Source organism: Canis aureus, chromosome 4 (genome assembly GCF_053574225.1).
Source record: "Canis aureus isolate CA01 chromosome 4, VMU_Caureus_v.1.0, whole genome shotgun sequence".
Lineage (NCBI taxonomy): Eukaryota > Metazoa > Chordata > Mammalia > Carnivora > Canidae > Canis > Canis aureus.
The window spans coordinates 84,476,219-84,490,667 of NC_135614.1; the positions used below are offsets into that span (position 1 = coordinate 84,476,219).

At 35.4% G+C, this 14,449-nt stretch overlaps 1 protein-coding gene and 1 pseudogene across 2 annotated transcripts in view; both read left to right on the plus strand.

The window, feature by feature from the left end:
- The window catches only part of CDH12 (cadherin 12), a 966,147-nt gene that overhangs the window by 434,990 nt on the left and 516,708 nt on the right, over nt 1–14,449 (plus strand). The window lies entirely within an intron of this gene.
- Nucleotides 3,432–5,586, plus strand: LOC144313064 (F-actin-capping protein subunit alpha-1 pseudogene; annotated as a pseudogene).

The following is a 14,449-nucleotide window of genomic DNA, read 5'->3' on the forward strand; positions in this document are numbered from 1 at the left end:
TATACTCTTGTTGCTTGCCTGTAGGATTTTGGAAGCCCACCAGCTTTGTGCCATATCCCCCTATCTTGTTCCATCCAGTCCACACTGGTGGGATCCCTGCTGATGTAACATTCTCAACAACTTTGTGGCTCTCCTGTGTATCTGCCAATAATCAGACCAGTGGACAAGAGGGGCTCGCCTCAGATCATTCCTGAATAATCTCATCTTCACTCCTGGCTTTCGCTAAAATCTTTGAATTGATCCATAATTTATAAACTTTCCACATAAGGCTGTCCAGCCCCACTCTCAGATCTCCCTCCAGAGTACACTTTCCTGCTAGTGAATTTCCTAATTTTAGCTTCCTTTGCAATTTGGACAGGCTGAAAACCTCTACCATCATCCATGGCTATTGCTTTTTGAACAGTTCCTTCCTCAGTTTATCTTCTTCTCTCACATTTTACTGTGAACAGCAAAATAGGTAAGTGTATCAAGATGCATCTTCAACACTGTGGAAATCTCCCCAGGGTATCACTTAAAAGTTGTTCTTTCCATCCAACGGGAAAACACAATTCAGTCAAGTTTCTACACATGAGATAACCAGGCTTGTCTTTCCTCCAGTTTCCAATTATGTGTTTCTCCTTTCCTTCTGAGCCCCTCCCTGCAGTGCATTTAACACTTGATGTCCATCAATATTCCGATTATGAAAATACATTTATTCTCTAAAACATTACACACTGTCTCTACCATGCTCTGTAATTCCATCTAACTTTTGCCAGAATGAACTTTAGCATCCTTTTATCTGCCAACAGTCTTTTCAAAAGCAATCCAGGTGTGCTTCTCCAAGTTCTTCCAGCCTTTACTCATAATCTGAGTCCAAAACCACATCCACATTTTTAGGTATTTGTTATAGCAGTGCCCTACTTCCCAGTATCCAAAGCCTGTGGCTGCCATGACAAGCTATCACAACAAATCAGTGGCTTAAGACAAGAGAAATTCATTTCCTCACAGTTTTGGAGGCCAGAAGTCTTAAAGCAATGTGTCAGTAGGGCTTCATTCTCTCTGGTAGCCCCGCAGTGTTACGGGTGGAGTGGGAGAGGCTGCTTCCAGTAATTTGGGGAACTCCTCCCACAGGTTGGGAGTGGGGAGTCTTTGACCCTACAAGATTAGTCCTGGAATCATCATGGCACGCTTTGTTCATGGAGGTTGTGCCCACCATGCAAATGCATCATAATGATTCTAGACATTACCCTGAGGCAGAGGTGGAACAAGAGACCACTTGGTCCATGCCTTTGGCTTTTGATTTCTCAGGCCCAAGGTGTCGGAGGCCGCAAGGTCAGGGTGTTCTGCTCCCAGGTTTCCAATATGTAACTTACTTCTCACTGTCCTTGCCTCCAGCCCATGTCTCTACCATTCCCCTTCAAAGACTTCAGACTCTTCCTTGGGGTGTTCCTTCCACCATTCTTGCCCACCTTCTACCTAACTACAGATACTCTCTATTTCATCTCTTCCAGTCTCTGTTGGCCACTAGCATTTCTGTCTTCTTTGGTTATAATCACATCACTCCACTCATTGATTTGGTAAATGATGTTTTCCTCTTTTCTCTGTTTTCTTCTCTGCTATCTCATATTGCCCTCTACCTTCCTGTTATAAGGGCACTTGTCATTGGATTTAAGACTCAGATAATCAAGAATAGTCCCCCCTGTTTCAAGATTCTTTTTTAAATCTGAAAAAAAAAAAAAAAAAACCTTTCATTCCTCAAAAGGTGATGTTCCTTGGTTCCAGGGAGTAGGATGTGCAGATAGCTTGTTGAGAGCCATCATTTAATACACTACTTGTAAGAAAAATCTATGCAAGAGAAAATAGCCTACCTGCAAGTGATTGCAAAAATAATTGGACCACAGCCAAAATCTCTCTCTAATTGTTGCAGGAATGTGCAGTCTTTGGTGCTTGAGGTTCTTGACCATGCTGCTTCATAGAACAAAGAGGTAGACCAGAGGAAGAGTGGTGGGCAGCAAAGCAAAGTTTATTGAACAAAGTATAAAGTTCCCAGAGAGGGTGGGGGCCTGAGAGGGTTGTCACTGGAGTTTAGGGCTTTTTATGAACTTTTTTGTGAACTCTCATAAGTGATCAGCATGCACTAAGTCATGCCAATTGGGGGCTTTGGTCCTGTATCTACCTATTAGGTTGGTGTCTAGGTGCTGATGGTCTTTTTTGGCTGACATCTGGGGGTCTTATGTCTTAATTGCCTCTTGCTCATGATAGGGACAAATGCTTTGTGGTTAATCTTCTTATTTCTTATTTCTTATTTTGCGGAAGTCATTTCTGCAAAGTCTGTTAAAACAGAATGCTAATGTGGTCCTGTCTAAGCTTCAGAACATGATGTTAGTGTTGTTTTATATTAGCTGTCCTGACTTCATGCTTTCTTGTTGAGTACCCTGGCCCTGACTACCTACCTGTCCAATTAACTCCTAACATAATAACGGAGTGTGGTTAGGAAGTTTGAGAGCAATATAAAGATTTTCCAAACTACTCCCTCAACCACACTTGGTCTACTGCTGTCCCAGCTCATACCAGCATTACTGCTCATCTGGATGACCGCATATAACTCTTCTTCCTACTTCTCTGTAATCTAAATGATGCTTTCTATGGTGGTTTTAATCAATTCTAATTCTTTTCTTTGTTCAACAAAGACCTTACTGAGATGAACCTTAGATACCTCCCTGACCTCACAATTAGAGCTATAAAGGGAGGAATAAATAATGTTTCTTTAACATCACTGAAATCGTGCTCATTTTGTGCCATATGGGGCTAATCGCTTTGAAAATAATAGTAATATTAATTTAATGTTCAAAGAAGCATTATCTTCATTTAACAGATAAATACATTGAGATAGAGTTTTCATTTCTTGTCCATTACAAAGCCAGTAATGGTACAAAAGTAGTTGAGAGATAGACTCGAGGATCCAGCAGATTGAGACCAAGTGCCAACTCTATCATCATTGCCCAAAGGTTGGAGAATGGAGCGTATGTGTGATCCTTGCTTTCCTAATATTTACATTAGAGTAAAATAAGCCTACACAACTTGAGGCTTCTCTGCTGGCTTGGAAAGTACCTAGAAGAGAAGAGAACCCAGAGGAATTACTCATTCATGTCCAAGTTCCTTCCCCAAACACTGTTCAATGTCTCCCTTACTTTCCTGGACTAGACTGAACAAAGAGATAGAGCGAGAGACCTGAAAATGGTACCTTTGCATGGAAACATGAGGAGTGAAGAACACATGTTTTTGCCTGACAGTCCCCAAAGTTGTTCACTATCTCTTCCTGCCTTTAGTCATTGTCATTTGCTGAGTTCTCAAGTTATACAATGATATTCCATTAAGTTTTGGCCCATAGTATTATTTTTTGTTTAAAATAAAAGAGCTTGCTGCTTAATAAAAAGTGGTCTGTTGAGAGCAGCCCAAGATGGCCGACTTCGAGGATCGGGTGTTGGATGAGGAGAAGGTATGCATAGCTGCTAAATTCATCACTCATGCACCCCCAGGAGAATTTAATGAAGTGTTCAATGATGTCCGGCTACTACTTAATAATGACAATCTCCTCAGGGAAGGGGCAGCACATGCATTTGCCCAGTATAACATGGATCAGTTCATGCCTGTGAAGATAGAAGGATATGAAGATCAGGTCTTAATTACAGAACACGGTGACCTGGGTAATAGCAGATTTTTAGATCCAAGAAACAAAATTTCCTTTAAGTTTGACCATTTACGGAAAGAAGCAAGTGACCCCCAGCCAGAGGACGTAGATGGAGGTCTGAAGTCTTGGAGAGAATCCTGTGACAATGCTTTAAGGGCCTATGTGAAAGATCATTATTCCAACGGCTTCTGTACTGTTTATGCTAAAACTATGGATGGGCAACAGACCATTATTGCATGTATTGAAAGCCACCAGTTTCAGCCTAAAAACTTCTGGAATGGTCGTTGGAGATCAGAGTGGAAGTTCACCATCACACCACCTACAGCCCAGGTGGTTGGAGTACTTAAGATTCAGGTTCACTATTATGAAGATGGCAATGTTCAGTTGGTTAGTCATAAAGATGTACAAGACTCAGTAACTGTTTCGAATGAAGTCCAGACTGCCAAGGAATTTATTAAAATCATAGAGCATGCAGAAAATGAGTATCAGACAGCAATTAGTGAGAACTATCAAACCATGTCAGACACCACATTCAAGGCCTTGCGCCGGCAGCTTCCAGTTACCCGCACCAAAATCAACTGGAACAAGATACTCAGCTACAAGATTGGCAAAGAAATGAAGAATGCTTAAAAGCTGAATGTAGGATTCTTCAGTACATGGAAAGAAAGAATTCAACATGCGGTCATATGATAAATAAGTGATTTATAAACAAGAGTGATATTTTGCTAGGGCTTTCAGAGTTAACAGGTTTTCTAACCGATAGCATTGTCTTGATTCTTTTGTGTTCTCTGCCTTGTAATTTTTTGTTTTCACTCTATCTACTTGTAAATTTTTTCTTTTTTTAATTCTGCCACATTTAATGATGGAGAGAGAGACAGGCAGACAGACCTATCCTGGAGTCATTTTACTGTTTAGAAAATTTTCCTAGCCATGAAGCCCTGTTACTGATATAGACAGGTAATATGCTCAGTACTTTTCTACCGCTATCCTTCAAAACACTTCTGGTACTTCAGCGGTTTTTACTGATCCACCAACAACAGCTAAAGAGGCTATGCTGCAAACTAGCTGAATGGAAGACACACTCATCCTTCTCCCTCTGACTGCTTTGATCATCATTTATAACATCTCATAATTGTAGTTTTGAAAGTTTAGATTGGGCTTTTCAGGTCCTTTTGTGAGGGCAAAGGAAGTTTTCTGGAAATTCCATTATAGCCAGCTTCTCTGGGGAAGTTGTTTTTAAATCCAAAGACTTGAACCACATTCCCTGCACATGAACATGTTTGCTTTTTTCTCTTCCCTCATTGTCTCCTTCCCATCTAATATCATTATAGTTAGAGACATCTGCATTTTTAGAAGAGTTTTACCTGTTTATTATTATTTTGTATTATTCAAAAACTGCTGACCTCCTAGGGGTGTAGTAGAGTATAAAACTTAAAAAATGCAGATGTTGAAGGAATACTAGGTATCTTGTGCTTTAATACTTTGTGGCAGGATTACACTATAAGCAGATGAGTCAAACAACTATGTAAATCACAAACAAAAAAACTAAAAATGAACCAAAGTGAAAAGGATATGTTCCAGGCAGTATCTTTCTATTGTAACCTGTTATTTAAGGGAATACTAGTGATTCGTTCTAAATAGGATGTAAAACTTGTTCCAAATTACTCCTCAGTCCTGCCTGCCAAGAGCTCAAATGTAACTGTGATATAGCAACCCTTCCCAGGTGTATTGGCAGGTAAATGTGTGATCTCAGAATACACAGGTGACATAGATATGATATGACAACTGGTAATGGTGGATTCATTTACATTGTTTACACTTCTATGACCAGGCCTTAAGGGAAGGTCAGTTTTTAAAAAACCAAGTAGTGTCTTCCTACCTATCTCCAAATAAATGTCAAAAAAAGAAAAAAAAAAGTGGTCTGTTTTTTAAATTCAAAATATTATGTATAACATGGACATATCAAGCTGAAGTTTCCTGCTATCATTGGTCTTATTTGATTGGGTTATATTGACCATGATTTTTATGAAGTGGATGCTTGAATTTTTACATGATTTCTTATTTTTAGCTCTAAACTACACAGTGAAGGGATCCCTGAGTGGCTCAGTGGGTTTAGCACCTACCTTTGGCCTGGGGCATGATGCTGGAATCCCAGGATCTAGTCCTATGTCAGGCTCCCTGCGTGGAGCCTGCTTCTCCCTCAGCCTGTGTCTCTGCCTCTCTCTCTGTGTGTCTCTCATGAATAAATACATAAATAAAATCTTAAAAAAAAAACTACACAGTGAAATATCAAAACATTTTTCTTTCTTTTAGGATTTTATCAGTAATAAATAAACATTTTATATTGGTTATTTAGGGCGGACATTGATACCATTCGTAATGTATTTCATGTAACGTATTTGGTATTTAAGTACGTAGTTATAAAATAATCAATGGGCATAAACATCAATCAAAAAAGAAAAAATATGTTATTAATGTGGAGTGAGAGGAATAAGACTCAAGGAAGTTTCTTTGCACATAAGGCTCAAAATAATTTAAATAGAACTGGTGGATTCAAATTTTTATGAGGTTTTAAAAATATATGTGCACTCAAATGACTGGCATTCAATATATATTTATTGAATAAATGAATTACTAATGAATGATAATAAATTACTTGGAGTTTATCTAAGTATTCCTATTTCATTTTGCCTTTGGGTTTTGAACAATCCGTTCGTACTGTTTAGAATGACTTTCCCGGAGTCTCCCTATTTATCCTTCAGGTTTCATTTTGAATGTCACCTCCTGTGGTCCACATCCCCGACAATCCCAGGTCCTCTTTGACTACATTCTGTGCGTGGGTCTATCATAGAGAAAGATGCAGCACTCCGTTCCCAGCACTACCATAGAGTGACATCACTCCGTTAACAGAGCTGCAAATCTCTGTAATTAACTGTGTCATAGGATTTAGCATCATCTCAACCAAACAAGGCCTAATCCAACTCTGCCTCTTTAGTAACTAAACTTTTTTTGCACATTAACATTTGAGTCATGTTTTTAAAGTCAAATATTAAGGTTGCTATTTTTAAGTTCCCACAGTTTGGGGGCATAACATATATTTAAGATTGTAGATTAAAAAATACTATGCTGCAATGATTTATATGCAGTCCCATGTGATGCTTTTCATGCAAGTAAGGTTTGCCCTTGTGTTCTTGGCCATGATTCTGTCTTTTCCACTGTTAATATAGCAACTGTCAAACCAGCTGCTGTCCTAAACTTGAAGGATACCATTTTTTAAGCAAGTTTTAACAAGTGGCTTTTAGGAAAACATATCCACAAGTATATGCAGAAAAATACTGAATGATGTATGTCTCTAGGATGCTAGACTATCTCTGAATCTGTATCTCTGTCTATATCTATCTACGTTTTTATATTTGGTCTGTAATATTTTTTATCTCAAAACAAATTTCTATGACATTATAAAATATCATGATCATTATGTAGTTTTTTTAAACATAAACATTATTTTTTAAAGGAAGAGAATTTAAATTGGTGTTCTCACCTACATTTTATTTGCATACCAAAGAACGCATTCATATTTTGCCTATACTGATATTTCAAGCAAAACTCACTTCCTCTTGGATAAGAGTATCATTTGCTCTTTTACTTACAACAAATTACGAACGTTACTTATTTTTCAAACTGAAATTAGAGCCTCCGTATGACCCTACATGGATTTCAACCTCCTAAAGATTGTATATGTATATCTAATGTACACATACATGAAACTTGGCAATACATAGTATATTTTGTCATACATAATCTATTTCAGCTTGTTCTTATCTATAAGGTCTTTTTCTTACTTGAAAAGTAAAAGGAAGTAAGGAAAAAGTGGTATTGCTAAGGTCATATTAATCTATAATAAATTAGCTTTAATGTGCCAAATAGTAAGTCCACCCCAAAAGCTCATCACTTTTCATTTTATGTATTCAGGTAAATGAGTCTGGGAGACAGATAGCCACCTAGGAGGACATCACTCTTGAAAGCCCAAATGTAGCATAAAGGAAATGGACATTAGTTGGAGCTTACAGTAATCTCAGAGGATCTTTATAGATACCAGCTTAGTCGTAAATTGACAAAGAACCTTGTTTGCCCTCAGCTGTCAAGAATCATAAGAAAAGATGTTTAAAATGCTTTGAAAAACTTTAATGGATGGCCATTTGTTTAAACTCCAGCTGTGGTACTTTGCTTGCATGATTTCCCTTTCTTGGAAGTATTACAAAAAATAAATATAAGCCCTCTAGCTATAGATTTTCATAACTACTCAATGCTTCTGTAATCCCAAATATTGATCAAATTGCATTTAAGAGTTATCAGAAGAGTTATTTTTAAATAACATCTCTTCCCAAAAACATTTCATATTTAGATGTAGAGTTAAAGCTATTGTAATTTTAAGATGTTTTAAAATTAATTCTATTTTTTAAATGACTACTGTACATATGTCATAAAATTGTTTGTTGTTGTTGTTGAGATGCTTCAAATTGGGACTTACTAAAAAATACTTCATATTAAAAATAATGAATGCAGATCTTAAAATATACTTTTTTCCTTGTCTTGGAATTTGTAATATTGATTAATGTTCTTATCAAATCTTAATATGAAATAGTCTTTTAACCTCTATAATCTCAGGAAGTTATGCTTCTATGTTGGACATTAATTATTTTTTTTTAATTCTCAAATGAATTGTCATCTTATCTCTATTTAAACACCTCTTAAAATAACATGATTTTATTTTTTGACAAAATATATTATAAATGAATAGAATTTAGTTTTCTGATCTCTTTACCTATATTTGTTTCACATGTGAAAGAACACTTTTATATGTATTTTGATGATTTTGAGTGTAAAGTAAAATTCATGTGGGGAAAGGAAGCTTTCAGAAAGTACAGAAAGCTTAGGCCAGTTGGAATGGCAGCATGTGATTGTGCCAAGCTAGGAATCAGAAAGCCTGGTAGAGGGCACCTGGGTGGCTAGTGTTTGAGCATCTGCTTTGGCTCAGAGCATGACTCCAGGGTCCTGGAATCGAGTCCTGCATTGGGCTCCTCACAGGGAGCCTGCTTCTCCCTCTACCTCTCTCTGTGTCTCTCATGAATAAATAAATAAAATCTTAGAAAAACAGAAAAACCTCATAGAGATGGAAGTACTAATTTTTGAAGTCAAATTCAAACTTCCTCTGTGTTCTAAAAGTCTGATCCCACAGTGATGTCAACTTTCCAAATCGTTGTAGAAGTGACTCCCTAGAGATGTGTGTAATTCTTAGTAGATTCCAACTATTGTTAATCAAAGTTAAATGCACTGGAATTATTGCAGTAAGAATGAATATCATCCTAAACAGTCTATTTCTTCAAATGGAGGAATTAGGGGAGAGTATTTATAGGATTGGTTTTGGAGCCTGGACTGGGAGGCAACACTGATCATTTGCTGTGTTAGGCAAAGGTTATCACACAATGGCTTTGGATTTCTGGGCAAGGGGTGAGTTAGGTTTTTGAAATGAATATTTTGAAACAAGTTTCGTCTTGCAATCTGTTTAATTGGTTCATGCTGTAGAAACTAGTGTTTCTTTGATCAAAGTAGTTAACAGTTGTTTGGTTTGGTCTTGGGATTGTTTAACACAGGGACAAAATAATCTATTTTTGTCAATTATCAGCCCCCACCTCCCAAGCTTTTAGGATTTTTAAGCCTAAACTTAAAGTATGGGATTACAATGAGACCTAATCAGTATAGATCTCCACCATTGTATATTTTATGTGTAATGTATAGAGTGGTATTGTGGTAAGTTTTTGAAGGTAATTGTTTCAATATCTGTGTCAGGATTTTCTATTCTCTGTGCTGGAAGATCATTTTTTGGATCATTTGATTGGCTAGCAATTACATAGGAACATTGCATTCTCTTTGAGCATTGCAGCAGTGCACATACCTAGAGAAGGATTATAATCAGAATTTGTAGTTCACTCCTAAGGAAAAAGCCAAGAAAGCTCATATTAAATTACAAGAACCATTTACTTTCCATCAGTCCAAAGAACCCATAAAAGTCCATTTGGGAATATTAGCCAAATTACATAGTTTTTTGTAATTTTTTCTTTCATAATTATTTAGTAATATTCAGTGTAACAGATAAGTCTATAAGAAAGTAAATACAATTATCTTACCCTAAGGCAGCATAAACTCTACCTCAAATCGACACTATTAGTTCTTTAATTGCCCTATTGAAACACTGCTTATCCAACTTCATGAAGCTGTTTGATAGTATTTTGATCCTAGTGACAAGATCTAGTTCTACTTTTCTCTGAACTATAGCATGAAGTAGTCTGCTTACTTCCATGACTCATAAAACATGAAAAGGAGCTTTGGGGACAGAAATTGGTAACACAAACATTCCTTCAGTGGTTGAAGTTTGTGAATTCAAATGGAGGTTGTTTTGTTCTTTTTATAGGTTAAATTATCTAAAGAGCACCCTCTTTCCCTTCTCTCCCACCACATCCACCCCAGCCCTCCCCCCATTCTCAATTACAAGAAGGAAGGGACAAAATAAATTCCAAGTTATATTTCAGACATCCTGAAACGACCATCACTCTATTGAGAAAACATCTCTACTCCAATGTGTAGACACAGCCAATAGGCTCTTATGCCACAAAGCCAATGCCAGTCAGCAGAGCCATCCATCAGTGATCTGTCTTCAGTCAAAGCCACTCCGGCAAAACCAAAGGCAATTCAGCTTTAAAAGACAGCAGGTATGAATTTTAGTAAAGCCAAAGCAAGGAGATTCAGAAGCAACAAGCATAACAAAAAAAGGAACGCATACTTTCACAGACAATACCTTTAAAACAATAATTTTTAGGAATGTAACTTTTTTAAAGCACTGTTGAAAAAAAAAAAAAGCACTGTTGGTCAAAATAACAGGAATATGTCAAAGTTCGAAGAGTTTGTGAATATTTTGGTGTTAAAGGGAACTTCTTCCACCTAGGCATAGGATAATTTGGCCAGTTTACAGAAAAGAAGCCCAAATTCTAATCTCAATTTCTATAAACAATCCAAATCATAATTTGTACTCAAGCCTTAATGAACATATTAAATTATGAATGATTCTTTCCATATGGAGTCAACTTTGTCAACACAATTTAATATAATTGTTTCTCCTAAATTAATAATTGTATGTATTATAGACTAAAGTAAAAATAATTCACATTTCCAAAGTTTTTACAATTATGGCATGCTCTCAAATTTGTCTTTTATTATATTTTGGCTACTAATAATTTTTTAAATTAACCTCAAAGTCCAAATATGCCTATGTATGTACACATACAAAGTTATATAAGTATGCAAATAGATGGTATAATTAAAACTTTTAATTTCATATTTAAAATATAGGCAGTCTTGTCACAGAATTGAACAGTACAATGCATGTACTGTATTATTGATTTTTATCTTAACGAACAATAATAGACTAAATATTTTATATCCCTACTGCAATTTCTCTGTGAAGATTTACATATTATTATATTTAAAGAAACTAATGAACTTCTTTTTCCCCAGATACAAAAGAAACCCAGAGAGCAAGAGAGCAAGAGTTGTTCAAATAACTCTTTTAAATAAACACATATTACATACCACTGTATTTTCTAAGGTATAAGAAATATTGTACTGGACATAATTAAACAGACAAGGAAGACTTTATTCTAGAGATCCAGACTATTGCAATAGAGGAGAGAGATTGAACTCCTCTGCTGAAACAAGGCGGGAGAGTTTTAAGAACTGGGATGAGCTAGTAAAGTACTGCAAGACCTTAGCTTGGAAGTTGATCAGTGTGATTAGGTCATCTATTTACTGATTTGTACTTATGGATCTTAGCCTCTTTTCCTTTCATAGAAATTGGCAGATAGGAGCTCTGTCTCCCTTGATTAGATTTCAAAGGGATAATTCCCAGGCCCTTGAAGGAGATATTATTCCTCATTTGTTAAATCTGCAAGAGGTAGAGAAAGGATTTACCCAACTAAGAGGGAGAGAAAGAGTATCCAACCAAAAGTTCCCTAAAATAAATGATCCTAGAAAAGGAAGGCCAGAGAACTAGAATCAGAAATAAACCTGCCTAAAGTTTAGTCAACCTGAGGGGGACATTAAAGCTATCTTGGAAAAGGTTGCAAAATAAAGAAAACTATGTAATATATATGGTGTGTGTGTGTGTGAGTGTGTGTGTTTGTGTGTGTGTATATATATATATATATATATAGTGAAGTATAATTATATTATAATATATTTATATAAATATATAACTAATATATAAATTAATATATAAATATTTATATAAATATATAATATATGATGTCTAATTATATATAATGTCTAATTATATATGTGTATATATACATATATACACACACACATACATCCCTGCATATATACATATTATATATGTGAATATATATATTTAAAGAGATCTGGCTCATCATGGTCTATTAATCTTTAGCTAACCTGTACATAGAGATAAGAAAGAAGAGCAATATAAAACTATGTACTGTAGCTAATATATATATTTTTTTCTTTTATACTTGGAAATTATCCAGATTTCCAAAGAATTACAATTTAATATTAGTTTAAGGTCTTAAGCTTGACATAAAACCCTTGAAATAACATTTTAATTCAATATATTGTCTTTATGATTTGTAGCATGATAAGAATTTATAAGATTTCAGTCTTTTTAAAAAGACATCCCTTAAAAAAAGGCATACATCATTACAATTGTGTTTAGCTTTACACAATTTTTTGGTTTGAAATAAATTTTATTTATTGCTTAATTTATCCAAATTGTAGAAACCATGATAGACTATGGAATGCATAGCACTCCTGTAGTTAATTTGAAATATTCAATTCATTAGAAATAAAATCTTAGTCTTATTAGCTAATGTATATTGTACCAACATTATTTTAACACTGTTCTACCATAACAAAGAAGAAATAGAGTTTTTTCTAAGCTAAAATCCAATCACTCTGATTTGCTCAAAATGTCATATGTTAATCAGGGTTATTGTATGAACTATCTTTAATGTAAATAAACCTCTGTGGCCGTACATGAAAACTTTTGAAGACATGAATTCATACTAAGAGCTCTAAAGAACCTAAGTATTACCAAGCTCACAGTTAAATTCTTCCTTCTGAGCTTCAATTTTAGTAATGGATAAAACTACTAGAGATAATTTCTTCTGAAAATTCTGTAATATTTATCCAAACTACAGAACAAAGTTTCCTAAGAAAAGACAAGAAAAAAAAAGTGAAAGAATTTAGAGAGAGCTGTCTTAAGACAGATATGAAATAATTACCATAAAAGTCTAATTTTCTTTGTGCTCAAAGTTTGGGAGAAAGCATACAGATGATAGGGAGGGAGGGTTGGAGAGAGTGTGCACTTACATTTCAAATAAGATTTAAATTTTTTTTTGTTTTGCTTATACTTAATCTCCTACAACCATTTTTATATGGAAAATTCCCCAAAGTAACCAATGGAATTTAATATTTTCTTGATTTACTCATGCTAGTTAGAGAAATATACTCATGAATTAAGGGATTATTTTGGCCTGGGATGTTTAGTTGTTAAAGAAAACCCATGAGAAGTAACTGCAATGCTCAGTAAGAAAATAAGCCATCAGAGACTGAAATATTATCAGAAATATTTTTCCTACTCTCCAAGTTCATCCTACACTTTAACCAAATGAAACTATGTGGTGATGTCAAAATACAGATAGATGCTCCCTTGCCAGGACTTTGCTTACATTCTCTCAAAACAATATCCCAAGCATGACCTTCTCCATCTCTACCATACAGTAGTTGTCCCAACATTCTCAACATTCATTATGATCAACACTTTTTTCCCCTAAGTTTATATCCTATTCTGTGTAACTCACTGGATTGGTATTGGCACATTTGTAATATTTCCCTCACTCTTCCTAACAATCTAGTTAGGATGTAGTAGTTAATAAATCTTCCCAATTATAGTGCTAGTCTTCTGAGAGCAGGAATTCTATTCAGTTTCATATCCTCAGTAACACCAATACACTTTTTGTAATTATTTGTTCAATTATGAAATTTTAATACTGAATTTAGCCCAAGATTGACTCAGTCCCAGCGCTTGGAAGTAATATCTATTTTCTTAATATAACACTAGTACTAAATTCTGATTTTACTACTTTTATAATGTAAAGGAAGGCTTCTGTTAAAAATGGAAGGTTGCATAGAGACATACTAGCTCTTTCTGCATACTAAGAAAGTCACTGAAATGTTTTATTAGTGGTATGAGTCAATTAGCAAGGAATTTGTAGAGGAAATACCATCAAAAAACTGTTTTTTTTTTTTTTTTCCTAAAGATGCAATGTTGATGCACTAAGTAAAGCTTACCTAGTGGACCTGAGAAATTCCTAAGACTTGAAACTAGAGGAAAAAGCCAAGAAGCCTCAAAGTGCAACACTCCGTGATTGATGTGGATGAGTGCCTCTGGAAAAGTAGTGACAGTGGATGTGCAACAAGAGGATTAGTTGAAAAGTCATTCTTGTAATCTCTATTAGATTCTCTGATTCTCTTCTTGACTTCATATTACTACATAAAGGTCCTCCCTACTCTGGACAGAAGAATGAAGGTTGATTCTTTGGAGAAGTTTCTTTGGTGTCTGTGACTTAGAGAGAACCAGATATATTTGAGGATAGATGTCTAAAGTAAAAATGAAGGGCTAAATTAAGAATGTATACACTGAAAATG